This window comes from Notechis scutatus, chromosome 1 (assembly GCF_049901735.1).
Source record: "Notechis scutatus isolate UNSWTSFEM ecotype Mainland chromosome 1, rNotScu1.2, whole genome shotgun sequence".
NCBI classification, from domain to species: Eukaryota; Metazoa; Chordata; class Lepidosauria; order Squamata; family Elapidae; genus Notechis; species Notechis scutatus.
Genome location: NC_142009.1, coordinates 297,476,090 through 297,500,881, shown reverse-complemented (window position 1 = coordinate 297,500,881; position 24,792 = coordinate 297,476,090). Strand labels below are relative to the sequence as shown.

The 24,792-nt window shown below is 38.9% G+C and overlaps 1 protein-coding gene across 2 annotated transcripts in view; it reads right to left on the bottom strand.

Moving 5' to 3' along the window:
* The window catches only part of FLRT2 (fibronectin leucine rich transmembrane protein 2), a 93,922-nt gene extending 82,925 nt beyond the window's left edge, over nt 1-10,997 (bottom strand). The window contains exon 1 of one of the 2 annotated variants that reach the window (XM_026664330.2): nt 9,994-10,997. The gene's annotated coding sequence lies outside the window, so the exon portion shown is untranslated. Of the gene's footprint in view, nt 1-9,681; nt 9,705-9,993 lie in introns of those variants that run through there. The other variant, XM_026664332.2, reaches the window with a different exon arrangement.
* Nucleotides 10,998-24,792: the final 13,795 nt, after the last annotated feature.

Sequence of the window (24,792 nt, the reverse complement as noted above, 5' to 3'; positions counted from 1 at the left end):
AGCCTTGGGGGAGCAAAAACGTCCCCCCAGAGGCTCCTCAGTGGCTAAGAAGCTCCCAAAAAATGGGTGGGGGCTGCAAAAAAAAAAGCCACGCCCATAGAACCAGTAGTAAAAGTTTTTGAATACTACCACTGCTCAACCAATGTGTCTGGATGGCTTACAATTCAAAATATATATACTACAATTAAAATAATAACAACAACAAAAAGATTTTAAAACAATAACACCCAGAATTGTCTTACTGGGGAGATGGGCACCATATAAATTAAATAAATAAGTAATAAAACACCTCCAAAATAAATATACACAGCAGCCAGATACTTGGCCAGTTAACATTAAAGGCAGGAACACAGGGCCTTTAATCCATTCAGTGCCCAGGCTCAAAACACAGCCAAGTTTTTAAAGCCTTATGAATGGCCAATAGGTGTTGGAACTATTCTAATTTCTGAAGGGAGGCTATTCCACAGAGCAGTTGCTACTGCAGAAAAGGCCCGTCTATTAGTTCCCACTAGTCGACATTATTTGGCTGACAGGATCTGCAGCATGCCCAGCTTGCTAAATAGAATTAAACAGATAGAGACTCTTAGAGAGAGCCAATTTCTCAGGTAATCCAGTCCCAAGCTATATAGTTTTAAAGGGGAAACCAGCACCTGGAATCACACCCAGAAACATACCGATTATTAATGCAGCTCACACGGTACAGGTAGTCCTCAACTTACAACAGTTCATTTAGTGACCATTCAAAGATACAATGGCACTGAAAAAAGTGACAATGGTTTTTCACACTTACGACCGTTGCAATGGTCACATGATCAAAATTCAGATCCTTGGCAATTGGTTAATATTTATGACTGTTGCAGTGTTCTGGGGTTATGTGATTAGCTTTTGCAACCTTCTGACAAGCAAAGTCAACAGGGGAAGCCAGATTCACTTAACCATGTTATTAATAAATGCAATGATTCACTTAACAAAGTGGCAAGAAAAGTTGTAAAGTGGGGCAGACTCATTTAACAAATGTTTCACTTGGCAACGTAAATTTTTGGTTCAATTGTGGTCATAACTCGAGGACTGCCTGTAGTGATATTACATGTGACTTACATCTGGCACTATTTATCAACAATGCACCCACATTCCGCCCCAGTTGAAGTTTCCCAATGCTTTTTAGGAACAACCCCTATGTAGAGCGCATTGCACTAGTCTAAGCTGCAATAATATTCTGCAGAAAAGGTTTAAACAATTATTTAATGTGAGTCATGTGGTATCCTACCTTGAAAAGCATAGGAAGATTTTAAAATATTATGTTTTGTTTGAAGCCTCAGAAGAATACCTAAAGAACTCTGCAAAATTCAACTGAAATGGGTCTAAAAACTAGCAAAGAATTACCATCACATCATAAATTAAGAATACATGGTCAGTTCCTCGCCAAATAGCTCCTTCTTAGCAATTACAATGACCAACATGTCTTAATAGCTAATATTCTTGTTAGATCTTTATTCCCTGATACAGCTTCGTAACATTTTAGCTGTTTCACAGAATTGCTAATTTTGATTTCTCTCTGTTTTAGAGCATGCAGCAAATATTTGGAGAGGACAGAAGCAAAGGGTCCCAATTTGTAAGATGGTTTCAGGGGAGAGGGATCAGTTTTTCTTAGCTTCTGATTCCTTTCTTTGGAAACTTTGCCTTCAGTTTTGAATTTGGGAGAAGTTTAAAACTGCTGCTGTTGTTTAAATAATGTCTTTTTGCTTTGTTAGACACTTATTCAAAGCCCTAATTTTAAATGACCTGTCCTCTTTCAAATTGCTAAAAGGTAGGAAGATTATGCACTGAGCTCAAGAAAAAAAAAGTAGATAAAAATAAAAATGAACAATTGTGAATGCCTGGGTATACAAGTAGGAAAAAATGCTTGCAACGAGAGGCAAGTATACAAGGAAATGGCTACTCTTCCATCCCAGTTCTGAAGGTCACCTGCATTTATCCAAATTCAGCATTTTCTAAAGCAAGTTCTGTTGCTTTCAAAGGAATCCTACATGTTACTCCAAATATTTCACAGTATTTCAGTACTCCCTGGCATAAGAGTTTTTTAAATGTAGGCATGCAGCCCAAAATTGCTGTGAGTTTTTCCTTGCTGAATGAGACTTCTCCCATACCATGTATGTGTAGAGTTAAACTCTTAGCCTTGTCATAAATTTGTTGTGTGCTTTCTTGCAAGCTGCCAAGAGCCCAGCAGGAGCCAAATCATCATAATCATCATCTATTTAAACTGAACACAGTATTTTTTTTCCGTAGGGATTCAACCTCAGTGTAAACTCAGAAATCACGCCTGGCACTGAAAATTTCTACTGCCCATTCCATAGATTACAGTTGGGGACACAATGTTAAATGTCTACAGTGTCCTGCAGTCAAGAGTAAATCAGTGAACACGTATCTAAGGTAGTGTATGGCAGAGATACAAAAGCTTTTTCAGGCAACTTGTCACACATGGCTTTCGTGTGACATGTTGAGGATCATATTCCCTAAGATATGGGGAGGGCAGGAGAAATGAATGGGTGAGGCCAAGACAAAAAAGCGACTTTAATTTAATTAAGGGATTAAAATGTTATTTGCTAACCTGGAAGACAATCTATCAAAGACTGTTTTCTTAATGAAACCTTGAGTGGGACTACTTTTCTTTCCTTAGTCAATCTAATGTCTTCTCATAATGCCAAACTTATCATTTTCTTTATTTGTAAACTGCCCAGTAACACCTGGTGAGACAGGCAGTGTATACATTTGACAAATACACTGGCATAGTAATACAAATGTTTAACACACCTGGCAGGTACTACAACGTAAGCTAATGTGATTCTTTTCAGAATTCAACTGGAAGATATACTGCAGATTTCAGTCCTTCTACCTTTGTAAGCTTACGCAAAATATGTCCTTAATTTATAGTGAATGTGTTTGTGTGTGTATGATAAAAATGTGTTTGTCCTCTTCAGAGTAGACTGGTAAGCAAGGTTTACTGAATGAAAGTAACCTGGTGCTCTGTCTTTGAATAATAAGACAATATCCAGAAAAGATGCAAAAGTGTTCTGTATATGCTGTTTAGGCATCTAGTTTGTGCGATTTGACTGTTAAGGCAAGCTGTGCAGTCACCATTTCAGGTATTACAGTCAGAAGTGTAAAAAGAAGTTTCATCTCTCCTCTTATTTTAAAATACCCAGAGTGGTCTCAGTTTCAGCTGTTTTAGCTAAAGCTATACAAAAAAAATCCTTGCACTTTCACTTCTAGTTTGATAATTCATTCACTGAGAGCCAGCCAACCCATAAATGGTATATAGAAGTGAAAGGTTTCAGATTCCCCCTCAGTCCCCGGCCTCCCCGGTTGGACTGAGTATCCTGTATTTCCTTTATTTTAAACACTAATGGACTCATAATAGATTTAGGATTGTTCAAAGAAGAAGAAGCACTAGAAACAATTGAAGAAGATGTAAAACAACAATAACTTTCACACTTCTAAGTATGAAAAAACTACAAGTATCTTTCAGTATTTAACTGTTGGCATAAATATCTGAAAATCTAGTAGATAGATGGCCTGATTGTTGGAAGAAGAATTGGTCTGGAAACAAGTTTGGTATCTGTTAGCACTATGGTTCTATGATTAAACAGCTGTCCAAGTGAATAATTTGGTATTTCAGATTTAAATAAATATGTCAATAACCCAACCAATCAATTAACCTACCATTTCCAGATGTCTTTTAATGAAACACAAAGCACTCTGAATGTGATCTGAGTTGCAAGCTTGATATTAATTACTTTGCATTTTAAAACACAAAATTTCTTTCAAATTTTGTTGGGCTAGAATGCTGCTTCTGTCCTGAAGAAAAAGAGATAAAAAACAGATTTGTGTATTGCTTTGACAAATATTTGTAAAAACTTTCTCAGGGTAGCATTTAATTGTTTGTGATTCGTGTTTTTCAAATGCATAATGGTCAAGAAACTTGAATGTTGAATGGCATAACAAACATAGGCAACATTTTCAAGGCATCTATGTTGTGCTGTACAATTATCTGTATGCTAAGTTTGCATGATCCTTCCCTCACAAGGCGACCTATAATTTCCCATTTGCTTCTCTTTATGAGACTGACAAGTTCCACCAGCTGCAGTTGAGAGTCTTGTTTGGCATCATTAACCCATTTCTATCCTGATAAGGTCCTGGATTTTGTTTCCATTCTGGGCATTGACCTTTTACATCTGTGGATCTTGTATTGGCTTTTCAGACAATTTACAGCAGCTACCTTCAGAGATATGTATATATGCATTGATTCAGATGGCACAAAAGTATCAAAGGAAAAAAAAAGAATCTGGGAAATAAAGCTTAACATATAAAGCTTAAGCAATTACTTGGGAAGAAGAAAAGCTTGATTAGGGCTCTGGTCTTAAGCAGTTTAGTCTGTGGCTTTTATACATTTTATACTTTGTCCCTTCATCACTGTTTAGCTGCCTACCACACTTTAAAGTAGTTACAATTTTAAATCAAGCTTGTGGTAATTCAATGAAGTATGCCTGTATCTAAAAAAACAGAAGACATTATATATATTTTAGTGATGGAAGAGAAAAGTGATGTACATTTCCATACAAACTAATAAAATTAATTTTAATTTTATTGAACTGGTAAAAAATTACTTTAAAAAATCTGTATTTTAGAATTTCTCAGTGCAACTGTCTCATCAAAAATATGTTTTATCTAAATAAAAGGAAAATGCATGTATCAGTGAAAGGAACATTCAAAATAAAATTGCTTGCAAAAAGTCTTATCAAAGTAAAAAGATTTTTAGAGGGATTTTTCAATGCTTAAAATAAAATTGAAAAGCTTGAAAGGAATTTTGAAAAAGGAACAAAACCTAAAATCAAATGGGTTTTCAACCTGTCCACCCATAGGACATTATAGTGCCATTATATTAACAATTCTAATTGCTGCAATACTTTCATACAAAGAATGGAAACATACAAACACTTGGTTTTATTCAGTCAGTCTTAATAGGATTTCAGGAAAACATTTGAAGCTGTTCTTAAACATGGGAACATTCTAACCAATTGAGAAACACAATATACATTGTATGTCTGTTCAAAATATATGGTTTCATAGCTGCAGTATGTTCAATGGGATTCAGTTCAAGGTAACTTCTCTCTAAACTGGGCACTTTGTCTTAACTTTGAAAAGTCTTTAAATGAGTAAACTGATTCTGGTGGTAATAATACACAATTTATGCAGAACTGAGCAAAATCAGAGAATAAATTGATTCTATAGCCCACTGTTTAAAAGAATCAGAAGTAAAACATTCTGAAGTTTCTGATACTGTATGAACTAAAGTTTATCAAGAACTGACTGTGTAATTATCAACACTGTTTAAATATTACTTTCAAGAGTTTTTGAGAAACTTTTAATTTCTGTGATAGTAGTCAATACTCACATCATAGGAAAATGCACTTAATTTATCAGTTGATTAGCTATCCATAATAATTATGAAGGACTCAAAAACCCATACGTATTATAACATCTAGAGAAATATTCCAATGGGAGTTAAGAAAAGACTAAGATTGTAAGAAGTTAAGCAGCTCCCTATTCAAAGCATGAACGAAATATGGTGATAGGTATTCAAAAGTTTGGGGAGTACAGAATTCAAGTTTGCTTCAATAGTTCTGACAATTGGAAGACTGGAATCTAAAGTGTATTGTCATCATAAAATTTTACTTGAATTGAAAAGAAGTGGGTTCAGCAATCTCAAAAGAAAAACCACAACAAAAGTTTTCAGGATTCTATTTTTCAGTCCCTATGGATTAATCCCATGTAATCATTAGGTTTGTTCTGAATAAAGTTTTAAGTCAAAATCTATGTGGAGAATAAAGTACATTATTTCTTTTAAAATTCTGCTTATCCCAATTTATATGCAGAGGAAAAGTATCCCATTAAATTAAATTAATGGGGTAATTTTAAACTAAGAAAGCAATGCAGGTCTGATCCCACTGAAAGCAAAAGAGGAGGCTTTTAAGAAGCAGGTTGGAAAGCAGGCAATTATTCTTTATAATATTTTAAATTAAGGATATTTTCAAATTGCTTGAGAAACACCTTCATATAATGCTAACTATAACAAAGAATTTTGTTTAAAGATCTCACTAGTGCTGACTTTGGATTCATTCAAAGAACTATGTCAAGAGAAGGAATCAAAGAGAAATAAAGCCAGTTAATTGTGTAAATCACCAGCCAAAGACCAAAGAACAGGAAGATCACAACAACTTGGGCCACTGACTGAAATAATAAAGCGCATTGTACTAACTAAGCATTTTATGGGTTGACTGAACTTGAAAAAATTCCGGCAAGACTGGATTATTTCCCTTCAGGGTGCTAGTCTTTCCTAGGAAACTGAAAGGTTTTGTTTTGTTTTTAATTTATGTCAAAAAATACATCCAGTTATAAATCTTAGTTCTTTATTTTAAAAAAAAAAGAAATTAAAAATAAATATACAGCTTATTTGCTGCTATACAATCAGTCTGGAGAACCAGTGTTTAGACTAGCCACCATGAGTTCTTATATTTTTTTCCCCTCTCTTTCTCACTTAAACATAGAAAAAGGGGGCAATTATTAATCTTGGGCTTTTCTGATGTGAAGTAAAGGAAATGTGTTAAAGAATAAACTCTTAAACAGACGTACTTAAAAAGAATATGGTCTTCTGACATGTTTAATGCCACTAGATTATTCAGCAGTATACCCAAAACATCATTTGCTAAATGTATTCAATTTTCAATTCACATTAATTATCTCAGTCATGAAATATGGATCTGGATGTAGGCAAGAGACAAATTAGTACTAGAAAGCTGGATTTAATAATGCTTTAAAAGGGAACATCTGTTAATAGCAATGCATTCCCTTGATCACCAGCTTGTATTCACAGTACAGGAAAATTTGTTTTAAAGCTATTACCTAGAGATCATGCTTCTCCTGTGTTCAGATGCTGATTATTGTACATCTTTACTAAGTAATTTTCCATGGATATGTTCCTATATGTAAATGATATGTAAAATCATTTAATCAGCTCAACCTTTGGAACAAAGATTGCCAGATAGCTGAAACTGTATATTGTATTTTCTGACTGTAACAAGACAACCTGTCCCTATGGAACATTGTCCTACTGGCTGATTTTCTTCACATATCAACCAGATCCAAGTTAGTTTGTATTATTTTTAATTGATAACACAGTGGATGCTCTGACAATATAATTGAAAATAACAGGCAGAGGAATCACCTTAAATTATCAAGACCCCAAGCAGTTCAACTTTCTCTCTTTCAATCTACTGCATAGAAGGAAAAGTGAAGAGAACATGCATTGATTCTGTATACTTCTCACAGATAGAGGTCACTAATGGACTGAATTTGAATCACTGTGGCAGAAACCACAAAGTTATATGAAGGTAATCCAATGAAAAAATGTATTTTTTCACATTAAGAGCACAGGGTACATTGGTAACTAAGAATCTGCCCTTCTTAAAACTAAAGCTTTATTTTTAGAGGAACTATTTCCTTTATTTGGAAGGTGCAGCAGAAGAAAACTCCACTATTGTTCTTGAACATTGGCTTTCTTTCCTACCTTCCTATTTACCTATGCTTTCTAACCATTGTAAATGTATCTGTATTTCTGATTCTTGCCTGAAATTGTGGTCTATGGCATGCATTTTCATTGTGAGTACAGATGAAGTTGTCTGCTGCAGATAAGATTATTTCTGTATCAAACACTTCTGCCGACCGATCATGGGTTACAGAAAGAGTTCAGATTAAAATTGCAGAGTGAAAGCCAAAAGTGGATAAAAATAACATTTCGCAATCATTCTGCCTCTCCCACTTGTATACATTCCAACAAATTCTTTAAGTGCTGGATTTCCATAAACTGATCACAGTATTTTGACTGGAGACCAGATTGGAAGCAAAATATTATATATTAAACTAGACAGACAGACAGATAGCAGTACACTGATTTATAGTCTTCTAACATGTAGCTTCCTGTCTTTCATAACTACATTTATTTTAAAAATCATACTTTTGCTAGGTTTATATAAAATATATAAAAGTACAGCACTAGGCCTCATTAATGTATCACAGAAAATTTGGGAAGTTGGGGGACTCAAAATAGGCATTATGACATTCCTTGAGTGGTACAGTAGTGGAAGAAATTAAATTTTTTTTTAAAAAAAAACCTGATCACAAAAGGAAGGTATGAAAGGCTCAATATGCAGGAAGAAGAGCTTTAATAGCCAGAGATGGTATCTTACAATATTTAGCCAAACATACATTAAGATAATGACCTCATATCTGAACATTTTAAAAAATAGTTACACAATAGTAATATTTTTGATTTTTTTAAATAAAATCAAGTGAGTTGCCACAATTCTAAAAGAAAGGCCACCACTTCTGAAGGATTGACATTGAAGTTTTATTTCTGCTGAGTCTAAAATTATGTACTACTGAATTGTCTTCTAAATTAGCAGAACCCATCATATTCTTTTGTTGTAAATGTCAAGGATGTGTAGCTTGCATTAAAAAAAAATACCAAGTACAGTCAGGTATGTTTGACAAAATACACATAATTTGACCAAGGACCTGTTTTTTCTCCAAACGGATTCCCAAATAACTCTGCAGAGAGGGATTCCCAATACACACCTTTCAGGGAATAAATCTATGAATGAACTGAAAGGTCTTTCTTTTATCAAGGCATTTTTTAAGACTGTCAGGTTCTGTTGCCTGCAGAAGATTAAGTTTCTGCTCTAAATTGGTTTGATTGGTTTATAAGCGCAGGGGAGCTAAAAGGCAGTAAATAAACTTCTGGAATATGATTGCATACGAGAGGAAAAACACAACAGATGTTTTTTCAATACATTAAAATGCCTCTTTCTAACCCAAACCAAAGCAAAATAACCGTAAGTGTATATTGGGTGAGTAAGGAATGGGGAGAATCAGCCACTACAGAAATCTAATCAGCACTTTCTATATGCAAGGAAAGGATTTTGCATGGATTTGTGCTTTGGAGTTCATTAGCTTATTGTGAGCCTTAAAACACATTTCCTCCATTAAAATTAATTAAAAGCTCCTGTTGACTGATTCTCTACTCCAAAGAAAGTTGATAGCTTTTCCCTTAGTTTTCAGCTGGCATTTTATTTAATGTATGCTTTCACATTCTGCAGAGCTTTTTTCCCCCAGCTGTTTCCTTCAAATGTCCCTTTTGCCTCAGCTTGAGCAAAATGATCAGCTCTGACCACTTACATGAAATTAATTATTCTGCTGTGCATTTGATAGACCTGAAATGCCATTTCTGCCTACTCCTCCAAGCCACCAAGTATGTCTTTATTAATGAGAATCTGAAGAATACCAAAGCAATTTACAAGTCGTTCCTGCATCCCTTTCATTTGAATCTCATACAGCCTGTCTGTTTTGACGCCTAGATCTGTTCTTATGCTTGAAACTATTCAATTTGTTCCTTCCTTGCAACTTCTCCCTCTTCCCCTCTTCCTCTCCTCACCACCACCATTCTGGGAAATATTCCTAGTCATTCAAGATGCACACAGCCTTGGAGCCTGATATCACAAGTTGTGAAGTGTTAAATGGCCCCGGGAAATAAAAAGGGAGAAATCAGCAAGCATGCATTCTACCTACATTCACCTGGGGTTCTCACACTCTAAGAAAAAGAGGTCTAGCTTCTAACGGTCGCCAGTTCCTCCAGTTGTCAGACAACTGGTTCTGCCTACGTGTAGGTCACTCTTTCACACACACACACACACACACACACACAAAGTCTCTTCTGATGAAACGAAGGTAATCTTGTGCCACCTTGATCTCCAGCCTTTCCTTTACAGTGAGGGAGTGAGTGGGTGGGTGGGAGTTGTAATAGTCTGGCAAAAGAATCAACCTGCCTGGTGTGGGAAGAAATCGCTGAATAGAGTAGACAGAAGAGACGTTCAACTCTACCTGGCAGGTCTGGGTTAAGAGTACTCCTCCGTCTCCAGTGCTTATACAATCCCCCGGGCGCTTGTGGCCGAGCAGAACTGAGCAAACTTTGGCAGCAGCAGCCGGTTTCTCTCGGGCTACCTTGTGCAGCTTAAAAAAACAGGCGGGATCCCGACCTCGGCGCCCTAATTTCTTCCTCCTCCTCTTGTTCTCCACCGAGGGCTGGTGGCGTTTGCCTCCGGTGCCCCTGCGGCCAGCTCCGGCTCTGCGGAGCGCTTCCTTCCCTTTTCTTCGCCTCGCTCTCTTACGAGGCAGCGACCACATCCTCCCCCTTTCTCCTCCAACGCGAAGCCTGGGACTCCAGCATCCCCAAGAATGCCCGGGCAGGCGCAAGCACGCGCGCGCACACACACACACACGCCTCTTTTCCCACCTCCCAGTGGCGGGGTGGAAGCAGCGGGGCGGGGGAGGGGGGGGGAGGGCGCGAAACAGGCGCCGAATCTCCCCAAGTCCAGGCAAAAGGAAAGAGACGCCGAGAGGAAGCTCGAGGCTGCCGCGGAGTTTTTTTTCTCCGGTCTTCCGATCACCCGGAGAGGAGGAAAGCCCAAGTCAAGCAGGACCCGGAGCAAACGCGAGAAGCGCCAAGCTTTGCAAAGGCGTCCGCGTGCGGAGCGGGAAGCGTGTCTGAGGACCCCCTCCTCGTTTCTTCCTTTCGCAAAAGTGCCGGAGGCCGCCCTGGAGAGCGGCTCCTTCGCAGGTTGATCTTCGGCGTAATGAAGTCCCGGATCCGACTATTCCCAGCTAATGGAAGCTGCGCCCTCCCAGCTTTTCTCGCTTGATACCCCGGGGAGATGTTTACAGTAATGAATTCAGCTGATAGCCATCTCGCGCTCTCCGCCTCTCTATCGCTCTCCTGGAGCCCCTCCCATGTTTCTTCTAGTTTAAAGAATGCTTGGAAGGCAGGACCGTAACCTGAAAGCTTTCCAAGAGGTTTAAGATCCTTTTTAAAAAGAGAAAGAACAAAAACACCTATAATCCACCCTTCGCCAATAACCTATTTCATTCCAAAGAGGCGTTTCTGCCCGGATTAATTTCTCTCCGCCCATTTTTTTTTTTTTTTTTGGTGGGCTCATCTTTCAGATAGAATACGGGAGGCACTATTCAGAGGTTTTGCCTTTAACTTCTCGGATTTGCCCCTCACCTGCTCAGAAAATCTTGGAGAAAAAGAACCTCGAAGTTTCCTGGTGTTAACATTTTAAAATCCCCTCACTCCTCCAAAAGCAACAGCCACTACCAGTTAATTTTACCATAATTTTGAGAGGCCAAGAAGAAATTGAAACTTCGTTTTACACTATCCTTTGAAAGAGGGGATTTGCAGCCAGTAGCCTAAACCACATTAAAATAATTATGGTAGAGAAATTGGAGGGGGGTGAATCTCCACCAAAGGGTATTTGTACTCTTAAGGAGCCTGTAGTTCTCTTCTCTCCACTTATCTGATTTTTTTTTTATTTAGCAAAATGAAATCAGGGAATAGACTGATAGGTCCTTAGAGGGGCAGAAATCTCTTTTGTGTTATCTCCAGAAAAACCAAATATATATTACCTCTGCATGTGACTCTGAGCCTAACTATAGTAGAAAAATAATAAGGCCTTCTCCTAAATACTATTTTGAGTAAACCAAAGGGGGAGAAGAAGGAGGAGGAGAGACAGGATTTCAATCATCAACTATTCTCCAAACAGGAAAATGAATACATTCACACAATTTTAAAGTTATAGTGCTAAAGCAGGCGACAGACTGGAGAGGTGTACCAGCTAGCTCTTGCTGTTTAAAATATATGTTATTCAGATTGCATGTTTTTACATTACTTTTAGTGCCAGGAGTAGTAGAAATCAAATTGGAGAAACTGATCAATGCCATGTGTCTGAACTTTTGGAGGGATTTTATTTAAGCATTGAAAGGCCCTCACTATTTTTCTATTCATTTTGTCTTCACCTCTATCATTTAGCTTTCTAATCTGATGGACCTAGGGAAACTTGGAATATATTATGTGCATTTTTTTCATAATTTGGCAACTGCAATGTCAAACTAATAAACAGATCAAGTGAAAGATCTATCACAGAACTAACCCTACAGCAATTCTCAAATATTAGGTGTTAGCTAACATAAGAATTCCATGGAAGAGAATTCTGTTAAGTACACTAGAACTTATTTTAAGGAGAGGATGCAAGCAACTCAGAGACATCACTGCAGCAGGCCTAAAACATTCAAACATCTTTATTGTGACAAGCCATTTCTTCCCTGCTGATTTATAACATCATCCTAACATCATTATGGCTGTATAACTGCTTATTCATTATTCTTAGATCAGTGCAGCAATAGTTGAATGACACCATATTTCATTAGTGAGGAAATCGCCAAGGCTGTCTAAACAGAAGTCTTATACTGAGTCTAAAAAAAATGGTTGGCAATATTTCACTTGCCTTTCTCCTCCTTGTAGGTGTTCACACATTCTTCTCACCCAGGTCAACACCACAAACTTAAGTCAGAGGATACTTTCAGTCTGTTAGTAATGTAGCCTAAGAAAAAAACATAGAGATAGAGTCTGCTAACAGAAGAGGCCAACTCTTTGATAGCCATTTGTATATAGCTAGCCAGGCAGCTACAATGGCAATATCTTCACCCTAGGCTAAAGAAAATGCAATCACCAGGAGTATCTAGTATTTTGTGGGCCTAAGTGGAGCTTGCTATAGATCCAAATTGCTTCAGGATTTATATGGACTAGCTGTTCAAGCCTCTGACCTGAGGTAGGTTGGTAAAGGCTTTCTAATAGTATAACACCTACCCCCCCCCCCAAAAAAAACCCACAGCCAGGCTTGGAGTGGCATCTGGGCCCAGACATGATCACTAGGTAGTACTGACCGCTCTCCCCAACAAACAGTTCTTGGAGTGCCAGAGAGGCTCCCACTGCCAACGCCACTGTAGAGGAATCCCCGCCCCCCATGAGGGTCTGACCCACCTCTTGGAAACAAACAGCTGGTGCGCTGCCGAGCCCAAGCAAGGGAGGGGGAGGTTCAGCGAGCTGATACACCCAAGCTCTGTCACTGGGAGAGCCCGGAGTTTGGCGAATGGAGCCGTTCTATCATACGAGCTCGAACTGTGTTTTGCTAGTTCGCAGGACCTTGGAAACGAGGAAGACTGGAGGGCTTGGAATGAGTTAATCGCCGCCCTAGAGCACGAAACCTCTCTTTTGCGGGGGCGGAAAAAATATAATTCGCGAGGCACGAGAGTGACTGATGGGGGAATAAATGGGGTTTATTTTTTTCAGCAGAGTATTGGGATGAAAAGAGGAGGGAGCTAACTAGGGAAAAGGGTCCCAGAAGGATTGAAGCACTGTTTTCCAATTGATTGATTCCGCCCCCTTGTTTGTAGGGTCTTTGTTTCTTTACACATGGGATAAGGGAGGGGGAGTAGTTATTCTCCCGCCTGAATCAATGCCTCTTGCTTGTCTGTAAAATCCTTTTAAACTCGCCCGAGCTACTTCGCGACTGGATACAGCCAGGTTTCAGCGGCGCAACCAACACGCGTACAACAGATACACACACACCCTGTCTTCGCTAAAAAAAGCGGTGGTTTAGGAATTGAAAATACAGTTCAGTTAGTGACACATGCCAGGATCCACTCGTCGTGGATCTTTTGGAAGGAGGAAAACAGAATTTTTGGGTAAGAAAAATTGATCCTCTCCAGGCCGGCGTGCGCCGTGTTTCAATGTGCCGAACTGCCCCCCTACCGAACTGAACCTGCCATGCTGAAAAGCAAATTGGCAGTGGCGTAAAAAAAAAAAAAAAAAACAAGAACCGGGGAGTGAGTGGTTTCAAGAACATCATATAGCACCATCATCCCGCTCATATTACTGGGTGGATTATTCCTCGATTTTGCTAGACGTTCCCGAGAACCTAATCTCCTTTCCCGCGGCCGTTCCTTCCGCAACTTTAAACTTTGGCGAAACGCGTTCCACTAAGTTCTTGGCTTATTCGTTTCTGGATCGCTCGCTCGACCTTTCTTCTAGCGGTTGGGGAAAAGGAAGCCCTGCAAGGGAGAGACTTTTTTTTTTTTTAAGGATGCCGTTTTTACCTGTGGTCGCGCGGCTGGTCTGCAGTTGGATGTCACCCAAACCCCACTGGGTCAGGAAGGTGGAGAGCGAAGTATCTCAGTCCCGGCATTGTACTGGTTTAAGGATCGCCGCCAAGGTCTGGCTTGGTTCCATAGTTGGCAAGAGCCAAGCTCGTCCTCATAATCAACCACCACTCCGGGAGAGCGTGAGAAGACGATTCCCCGGAGATGCTGGCTCACCCGGGCGTCCAATCGCAGCGCCCGGCGACGCAAGTCCAGCCGGTACGCTTTGAAATCTTCGGCTCCTTCTTCTTCACTCCCAACAACAGATTTCTCCAGAGAGGGTTGAGGTCCGGGGCCTAAAGCAAAACGCGGTTGAACGTCTTCCCAAACGAGCCGGAAAGGCTTCTAAGCGAGAACAGTTGCCACGGCAGCAGCAGCAGCAAACGCCGCCGCCGCCACACGCCGCGTCGCCTGCCTCGAACGCGTAGCGCCTTCCTCGAAACTCCGCCGTCTAGCAAAGAGCGAGAGGCACCGCCGGCCGCTTAACCCTTTGCGGGCGCAACGCAAAAGGAAGAGCGGGGCAGCGTTCCAACGTTCCTCCTGCCTGGGGGGGACGGGGTTTTGTTATGACTGGCCGCACCGCGTCTGGGGAAGGCTTGTTTGAGGAAGCGGCACACACGCACGCAAACGCGCTAAAGGGGGGGGGGAGACAGGGGAGAGGAGGAAAGTAAAGCCCCTCCCCGGGTAGAATTGCTTTGCGGATTAGCCGCCCCTTCTTCGGAAGGAAGGAAAGGAAAGAATGAAGGGCAGAGCTGCACTGTGTCTTAACTCTGGAGGAGGGGAGATCGAATGACATCACGGTTTAATGAACCTTCCCACCTGCTCAATTTTTCGCCCCACTATTTTTTCACCCGGGCGGTTGTGCACCCGGTGAAAGAAAACAGTTCCGATCATTTTCCGGGACTAATTTGCCCGCAAATCATCGGAGCACGCGCCAAAATAGTTTTGCGAAGGCGTTTTAACTCAAAGGTCTCCCTTTCTCTCTTCCGAATAGACCTAAGAGGAAACAAAGTTTTACTTTGTTCTGCTTCGCTGTTCGGAGATGAGATGCGAATTAAAAATTGATCGCCGGGTCGAGTACACCTTGGAAACCCCTTTGATGGCGCTATCTCGTTCCTACTCTACATTTTATACAGTCTCATATCTATCCCTCCATTTATAGAGCAACTATTGTTTTCCTGCTTAATCCTGCTCCAAGCCATAATTGTTAAGCTTCTTGCATCCTTCCCCTACCAGCACCCCTTCACCCACCCACCCCATTTCTGGTCAGTCTGCGCATACTGTACGGCCACGTTAACTTTGACGTGCCAAGAGTTTGGGGGGGGGGGAGGTAAATGCTCCCTAAGCATCACTTTGCTCCAAATTACATTATACTTCATTGGCCAGCCTGGACATCAAGGAGAGTCTGGAAAAGGCTTTCTCCAATTTAGCCACAACTGAATTCAGAGACAGGAAGATATTCCACTCTGTAAACCCCGCGGCACGCATCTTGTTCCTTTCGATGCCTCTTTTCCCAGCCTTATTCGAACCGGAGACAAGAAGGTGGCTTTGCCTCTCGGGTATGTTGGGCGCGCGCTCGTGTTTTGTGTACAATTTTGCTGGTGTGGAAGCGTCGAATTCCTCAATTCCTTCGAATTTTATCGTCTCTTAAAAAAGAAAAACGGGAGAGGCAATTGGCGAAGAAATTGGACGCAAGGAGGAGGCTGTTTGCAAGAAGGTGCCTTGGGAGGCGAAAGGGGAAGGGTGGAACGCCAACGACCCAGGCGATCGGAAGGACCGTCGCTGAGCTTCCCTTGGGAAGGGCGGGAGGGAACTGTCCCGTTGCCCTCAAGAGGTTTTATCCGAGCTGAACCTCTTCTAGCAAGACCGTGGAAACGACGGCGGGATTGATACGCACGGCCGCTGCACGAAAAGGACAAGGGAAGAGACCCGAGCGGGAGCGCGGGGTTTGAACCGCCGCGCTGCAGATTCCTCGGCTTAGCCAAGGTGGCAGTAGAGTATCAGAGGCTGGAGGAACGCGAGTTCGGCTTTGCAGTTCGCAGTGCCGGGGCGAGCCGACAAGCGAGGACATGTTCGCCTTAGCTGCCGAGCTTCTTCCCCACTCCTCTTTTGCTTTCCTGTGGGGTGATTTATCTCTCTAGATTTCTCCCTCCGCGCTTTTTTTTTTTTTTTTTTTTGGTATTATTCATCTTGGCTATTGCTCGATCATGTAGCTTTCTAAACTCCGCTTTAACACAAGTGCTGTTTTGTACTGCAATTCTTGTTCGGATCTTTTCCGTAGTTGGAAAAATCACTCAGGAGAGGTCGAGCCGGATGTTGGAACAAGAGCGGGCGATGTGTGACCCTCTCGATATTGCTGAACTCCTATAGGCTCTTGCCATTATCCATAAGAAAATCAGCCAAGCTGCATGCAGAAATGGATCAAACAGGTGCTCTTTGTTGACCGATTAATCAAGTCATTCATAAGGCTGCAATCGTCTCTATACAAGCTCTCTTGGGTTTAATCCAGCCCAGCTTTCCCAGAGCCATCCAGTCTCTTCGTTCAAGGGGAAGAAAAAATAAAAGTCAGTTCTACTTTTTTTTTTAATGTGGAAGAAGAATGAACCCAGACCAAATGTAAAATAATAATGTGAAATTCAATCAGCATGTAAAGCAGAGAAAGAAATCTGTGTCTTTACAGCTGTGGGAGAAACTACCCTTTCTGGCAATTCACAATAATGACTAGGCTGGAGATGCAGCTCAGCCCTCTGTCCCTACCCCTGATCTAATGATGAGAAAAATATTGTTACCATGGAAATGGAGTGCATGTGTCACTGTGTGGGGAAGGGGGACCTATCACTAAAGATTTTGTAAATTAAATAAATAAAGGAAGGCTCTAGTAAAAAATAAGCTTTATTCAAAAGGCTGCCAACTAAATGATATCAACTGATCTTCAGCTGAATTAAAAATCAGTGGAGCTTTCCAAGTATGGATATTTTGCACTAGATGAAAGCAGATCATACATGTTTTATAAATAAATCTATATTTTTATTAATAGCTCTGCTATTGAGCAGATGAACTAAGGACTGTTTTCTGTTTCTGTATTTGGCAAACAAGTAAAAAAATATGCATTATTTCTATAAACAAATCTAAAATTTGGGAGAAAACCAGGATTAATATTGCATTGCACTTAAATCAGAACACAGAATCCTAATAATAACTTGCAGCATCACTGGAGGTTTTTTAAGAGGAGATTTGGACAGCCTTTTTTCATATAGGGCCTCCTGGTTGAGAAGGCAGTTGGACTAGGAGACCCCCAACTTCCTTCCAACTCTGTTATTCTGTTAAAGCAAACTTCTAAACTCAGCCTCATCTATATTACAGACTTTACACTGGTTTTGCTTCCATGCTAAGTTAGATCAGTTACAAAAGTAATGCTTGGTTAGCATTAAGCTTGGTTATTTTTCCTCCTTAATGACTTACATTGCTTTTTTGAATCTAGAGTCAATAACCATATGAAGTACACTGCGGATCCACAGTATAGACTGTGAATGAAATAATCCAGGCCAAGCTTGTTGTTCTTCATATAGTGGTTTACTGACAGAGATTCTCAGGATTTTAAACAGAAGGCTATTTAAACTCTCTCTAGAGACTGAATGTAGGCCCTCTTGCATGCTTGGCAAGATGCTTGTGGAAATGCTTCCTACCACTTATATGTTCCTTCTCTCACTACCACTTGTGTTCTCCTAATTGCTGTTCCTCACATTTCCCCAACAATAGCACTAGCTCTTTTCCTTTATTTTCTATCACTTTGGAAAAGCATCTTAGATGCACTGTAAGAACATAGCTGCAGTCTTAGGCATTCAGGAGAACAAACGGGTGAAGGACAGAACCAGACCTCTCTGGATCTTGAAAAATATGTGACTATGAACTTGGATTCATCATGAAGCAGCATTTCATGTGAGCAGTCCAATGGGGAAGATTTGGGCTGTTGGCATATGGAAAATGGGTAAGAACTATGCATCTATTCTATTGAACTCAAAACTGAGAAACGGAACCCAAGAAACATGGGGAAAAAACCAAGTCTTGCCCTGCCAGCAAAAACTGTCCAATTGGGGAACCATATTTCTTTCTTTAGCAAGGAGAACTAATGATACTTATCTTGCAGGTATCAATAATGACCTATTGAAGTCAGTGAATCTTGGCATTTACTTGAATGGTTTGAAATAAATTATAGCAATGATAAAAATAAACAATAATAAAAACATAAAAATAAAATGTTGCAAAAAAAAAATTCCTACTTTGCACAAAACTGTTATTTTTATTACATATGATGTAATTCTTGCAGTTTTATTTCAAAGGGAGCCTCAGTGAACACAATGGTACAGCCTCCTGAGATACCACTTTCAGGTTTGGGTTATTCATACGAAATCTCCTTAAGAATGACTTGAGGCATAAGTCTATAGTAAATCCCCAAAAGACAGAAGATTGTCTTGCTACAAATCAGGCACTTCACTTCGACGTCATTGGCAACTTCTCTTTTTATTTAGTCAAACAAACCATTCTTTAAATTGAGTCATCTTCGAATCTTGGCAAGGGAAACAAAAATTATGCACATTACTGACCTTTTATAAAAAAAAAAAAAAATATGTGGAAAAAAGAGGTAGAGAATGAGAAACCTGATATAGGAATATAAAGAAAGTATATATAAAATATATTTTCTGACTCTCCGAGGATTAGCTACTTCATTAGTCTAAAGCTGTCCAGGGCCCTCTCTGGGATCTGAAGAGCCACCCACACTCACCATTTTAAAGCAAAGAGCTTCTTGGTCAGGCCTTTTCAGATGAGTTCATGAAGATTCTAATTGGATTAAGGATAATTGTAGCTGCCTTTTAATTAGTTTTAATGGTTGTTTCTAGCTGCCTGGAACATTCCAGGAATAGAAAGATGGGTAAAGATTTAAATAAGGCAAAAGAAGGTCTGTGAATCAAGTGCAATTTCTAGCAATTTTTTTAAAGCAAACTTTATTGAATATATAATTAAAATAAATGAACAAACACATACACAACATAGAAAAACAGGAAAAAAAGAACAAATCAAGGACAATTCCATTAACAGTTTCTGGTTCCTTATCATTATTGGTGTCATATTTACAATTAAATCTTAATGCAAGTATATACTACCAATGTAGCTTAATCTCCTTTACAGTTTAATAATGTTTACTATTATATTATCTATCTTTGTTCTACCCAATGTACCAACATTCCCAACTCTTGTAATATTCTGATGATTTTTTATCCTTAAGTGTCTAGCAATTTCATAGACAAATCTGTTTAGTTTTCTTAGTAAAAAATACAGATATGGTTTACTAATGCCTTCTTCCAGGATTAATTCATAGTTACAGCTACCTGATAATCTCTCCTCCAAGTAGTAATAAATATATTCCTTCTTATCTTTTTAAAATCAGCTAGGTGCTGTTGCTACAAGTAATCAGCTACAGGTTTCAGTCCTAGGCTGAAGAGAACAAGGTGTAACGGAGAAGGGCTTAGCATACTGAAGGGAAACGAAGACAAACTGATAGATATAAGAATATGAATATATGTTTTACTAATAAGACTGCAGAAGCTGCAGGACCTGTTTCTGATGCTCTTGACATAGCCCATCATGCTCTACGTTAGTTTCTACGTAGCCATCCTCAGCATTTTCTGGCCTTGGAAATCTAGAATTCTGATCTCCCCTAATTTTGTTTATAAGAACTAAAAACATGCAATGGTTCTTAAAGTTTTTTTTAAAGAACATGATGAAATTAGCATAAAACTTAAACCATTATAAACAAATAAAATATACAGATTTTTGCAGAAAATTGTGCAGGTTATTTTTAGTTATTTCTTTAAAATGTGATTCCTAAAGGATCCATAATTTTAGTTTGTTTTGGTTTTCACTAAAAAGAATGCAATTTATAGATTGTAGAATTTCTACAATCTAATACTGTAAAATTTTCTTCTGGAATTTTCAACTTATAGTAGTTTAAAAGCTGATTAAAAAACTGTTAATAAAAATCATCCATAACTTTTGTTCTAGACACAATGTCATGAAAATTATAAAGACAAAGGACTATTTATGATAAATTACATAAAGTTAAGAGGTTTTCTGCAAAAAGATGGGATGAAGTCAAGGTGCAGGGTTGGACTAGAAGACCTCCAAGGTCCCATCCAGAAGTCCCTTCTATGATTCTATGAAGAATAATGATCCCTCTTCTTTAATGTGATAGAGTTGATTATTATTATTATTTTATTAAAATAGCTCACTTAAGACAGCCTTATGGTGGTGGACTGCCATACTTTTATTGCTGAGAAATAATCCATGGAATAATAAAACTAGGCTGTTCCCTGCCAAGACTTCTCCCTCACTCCCAAGATACTGCTTTGGGAACAATTGATGGTGATCTGATTACAAGAGTTATTCTGGTTTGCAAATGGATCTCTCAGTCTCTGAATCTACTAGACTTTCTTCTTACTGCACAGAAAAGGAAAACAACCAGGTTTGGTGAAGGTTTTTGAATCAAACCAGGATAGCTTGGAATCATTTACTCTACCTCAAGAGAATTCAAGTCTGCCCAAAATTGTCCAGGCTTGCTCTAGTTTGGGATTTGCCAGATGTTGAAGTCTTGTCCTAGTTGATGGATATTTCACATGTCTCTATTCTTTCTCATGGGAAACTATTATATAGTACATCAGATGCTAATTCTTATACAGTCTGAATGTGACTATGTCAAGCTCAGTTTCTCTTAATTCTTCAGTTTGCAAATATGAATATTGAGGGAGAAGTATAATCTCTATATGTTCCAATGAGAAATGTACAGTCTTCAACAGTTAACTTATTTACCCATCTACCTATCTATCTGTTAGATATCAGTAGCCAATTACAGGGATGCTATGGAAAGTAGTTTCCAGAGCATCCTAAGAGAGAAGAATTAAGTGCTATAGTGGTTCATTTGATACTGAGAAAATTAACTTTCAGTCTTCTGGTGGTCCATATAATATACTAGAGCTGTAATACCCATTTTTCTTGAAAGAATTATCTCTTTTTCTCTCTCTTTCCTCCTCTTCCATACTACTTGATAATATTTTTAGCAAGAAAGTTACAACGGTATCATCCAGTTACAGTCCACTCTATGCTTTCCGGTGTAGCAATTTATTCACTTGGCAGACTTTACTTTTAAAAAATTAGCTTTTGATAGAAACATGGTCACACACATATGAGAATTATTTCTCACAATTCCACAGTATCTTTTCCCATAGGATACAGACTTCACCAGATTCTCACTCATTTCATCTCTAAAACGTCACAAGGGTGTGCTAATAGTTTTTCAGCTTGCAGAGTTCTTTTTTCTTTAAGCAAATTCAATCACAGGTACTTCTCCAAAAATAAATCCAATAAGGATTACATTCTGATGATAAGAACAGCAAAGCATAGTTATTTATTTTTTTTAACTTTTATTGCATCTGTGAATTGCCATTTGCAAATCCTGTTATGATGATCTGTCATCTTGGAGAGGGATGGCTCAGAAAGTTACCTGAAGGGCCACTGTGAGGATTATTCAAAGAAAGTCCCTCACATCTGAGTTGGAGGGGGTCAGGGTGTGTAAGCCTCATTGAGTTCATTGAAGAAGGACCTAGCAAGTTTATCATGGAATTGTTTGACTTTGTTAACCAGAAAAGAAGATACAGGCTGTGCACAATTAGTACAACCAATATGCATTAGATCCATATCCTTCCTAGCTGGTATTCCAAGAAGTGAAAGGTAGAGGGTTCAAGTGTTGAAGAACTCTTCCTTGAGAGAAATACAAATTTCATTTGTAATCAAGGAGGTGTTAGCCCTTCAGTGAACACCACAGTGTTGATTAATTTCTTCTCCATTTCCTCTTTTCCTTTTTGTGTGAAGATTACTAGGAAGATGATTGGCATGCAGCTTCAGCATGATCTGGAACCAAATTATCTTACCCCTTTTAATTTGGTTTCAAGTTTGACCAACAAAACAGCATTGATCATTCTCATGGTGGGAATACATCTATCCTGTCCCTCACTGGTCACTTGATAGTTATCAGTACCATTGATCATGACATTCATCTAAACCAATCGGGGGTTGAGAATGGGAAGCAAAATATTGCTCTGGTTCTTCTCCAAATGTCAGTTCTCCGGTTGTTATATATATGGGGTGATGGGAATGAGACATATAGCCATTAGTCCATGTTGAGCCTTATTTTATGGCTAATTTCTCTCTCTGATTCTGTTTGCCTATTCCTGAAGCCATTGGGTGAGGTTATCCATTTGCACAACATTAGGTACCTTAAATAACCAGTCAGAGCTTTCAATTCTTGACATCCAAGCCATGGTACTGAAGTTTTGCTTTGTATCTATGGAGATCTGGAAGTTTAAAAAATACAGGCTCTGGCTCAACCATAACAATCTTGACTTCACCTCAAGAAGTCAAGAAATGTCCAACTTTGGTTCTAAATGGGATTGGACTCATAGTTTCTTCTTGAAAAGCAAGTAGCAACCAAGGAAGATTTGTGCCATTGTACAAATCCATCTTTTGCATCAATTGCAACCCATTCCTGGACTGAGAGGCCTTACAATCATTCATGATTTATTCACAACTCAAAATATATTACTGAAATGTTTTCTACATGGGGCTGCTTCTGAAGACCATTCAGAAACCAGAGCTGGTTCAGAATGTGAAAGAGTAAATAATTACCAATGTACTTTGATGTACCTCTGCTCTATTAGATGTACTGATTACCAGTTGGATGCAATTCAGGGACCTATAATGCAGGCCCTGGGTGCTTGTAGAATTATCTATCTACAATTACTTCTGCCCAAAACATTTTCTCAGGGTAGATTTGTTTCTGCTCCAGTCTTAAGCAACGTTATCTGGCAGACCTAGGGGTCAAAGCTTCTTTGACACAGTTTCTGCCATACAGAAGACCATTTTTAGTTACCAATAAGTTAGTAACATGAGTATTAAGTGAATCTGGCTTCCTCATTGACTTTGCTTGTCAGGTCACAAAAAGGGATCACATGTCTCTGGGACAGTTCATAAATATATGAACCAGTTGCCAAGCATTCGAATTTTGATCATGTGACCATTGGGGATGCTGCAACGGTCACTTTTTTCAGTGCCATTGTAACTTTGAACAGTCACTAAATGAGTTGTTGTGAGTTGAGGAATACACACACACACACACACACACACACACACTAAATAAACAAGTGTTGATGATATAAGCTTATTCAGTTATACATTACATTAACCCATCTCTAATTTTAGCTCAGCAGGAACCTAAATTTCTGCTTTTCAAATGAGCAGAAATTAAAAATTCCACTGGTGAATCATTCTCATTTTAATGAAAAGCTTTTTGGTTCTCATTTTGTTTGCATTGTATTTTATGTAATAAACACCTAGTTCCTAATGAAATTTCAACAAGTTTTAATCTTAAGAAAATGAACCTGCATGTTTCTAGCAGTATTCCTATTGAAAGCCAGAAAGAAACTTTTCTAATTAAAAGAAAGGGCATATTACTTCTGCCAAAGTCTATTAGCTTCCACAATGGATAATTGTAAGTTAGATGTTTAAATACTCTGAACAATTTCTTAAGATGATGACGACTTCCAAATTGGTTCATTAGGGTAGCACTCATAGTCTCTAAGATTGATAACTAGTTAATTTAAAGTATTATTGATATTTACATGAACTAATCCAAAAAGTTTTGCTTTCTTTTACCCAATTTCAGACATGTAATCATTTGTTTGGAAATCAGAAACAATACAAAATAGCTTCAATTGAAATTAAAGAAAATAGAAACAAATGTGGAATAGCTAAAAAGCTGCAATCTGTACAGAGTATCAGTAGGAATAGTCAACCAGTATTTTCTGTGGCATGCTGCCTCTGGTGCTTCTTTGATTGGAAGTTAATTTTGTAATATAATATAATAATATGTTCTGAAAGACAGTTAAAAAACAACTCTTATAAACTAATAGGATTTCCTAGGAGAGTCCAAAATTCAGCAATATCATCTGGGGAAAAAGGTTTGTATCCAATCATCCTTCCTTCCTTCCTTCCTTCCTTCCTTCCTTCCTTCCTTCCTACCTACCTACCTACCTACCTACCTACCTACCTACCTACAGGAATTATATGGCCACTCACTCAATTTCAGTAATTAAAGGCAGCTTAAAAAAATAATAATTCCTAGAATAAGGAAATACTTAAAATGTTGTAGGGTGAGACAATCGTGTCCATGACAACTTTTTTTCATTTCTTCCCTCCTACCCTCAAGAATTGTATATTCTACCATTTGAGATACTTCAAATCTCAACAAATAAATGCTCTGTCTTACATATTGGCAAAAAAAAATCAGAAAATAAAATACAAGCTGAATAGTCAAGACCTTGTTGATGATCCAAACTCTGTCAAGGACCTTGAAGTACTCATCTCTAATGATCTAAGTGCTAGAGCCCACTGTAACTACATAACCAAAAAGGCATTAAGAGTTGTTAACCTAATCCTGCGTAGCTTTTTCTCTGGTAATATCACACTACTAACTACAGCATACAAAACATTTGCTAGACCAATACTTGAATACAGCTCATCAGTCTGGAACCCGCATTA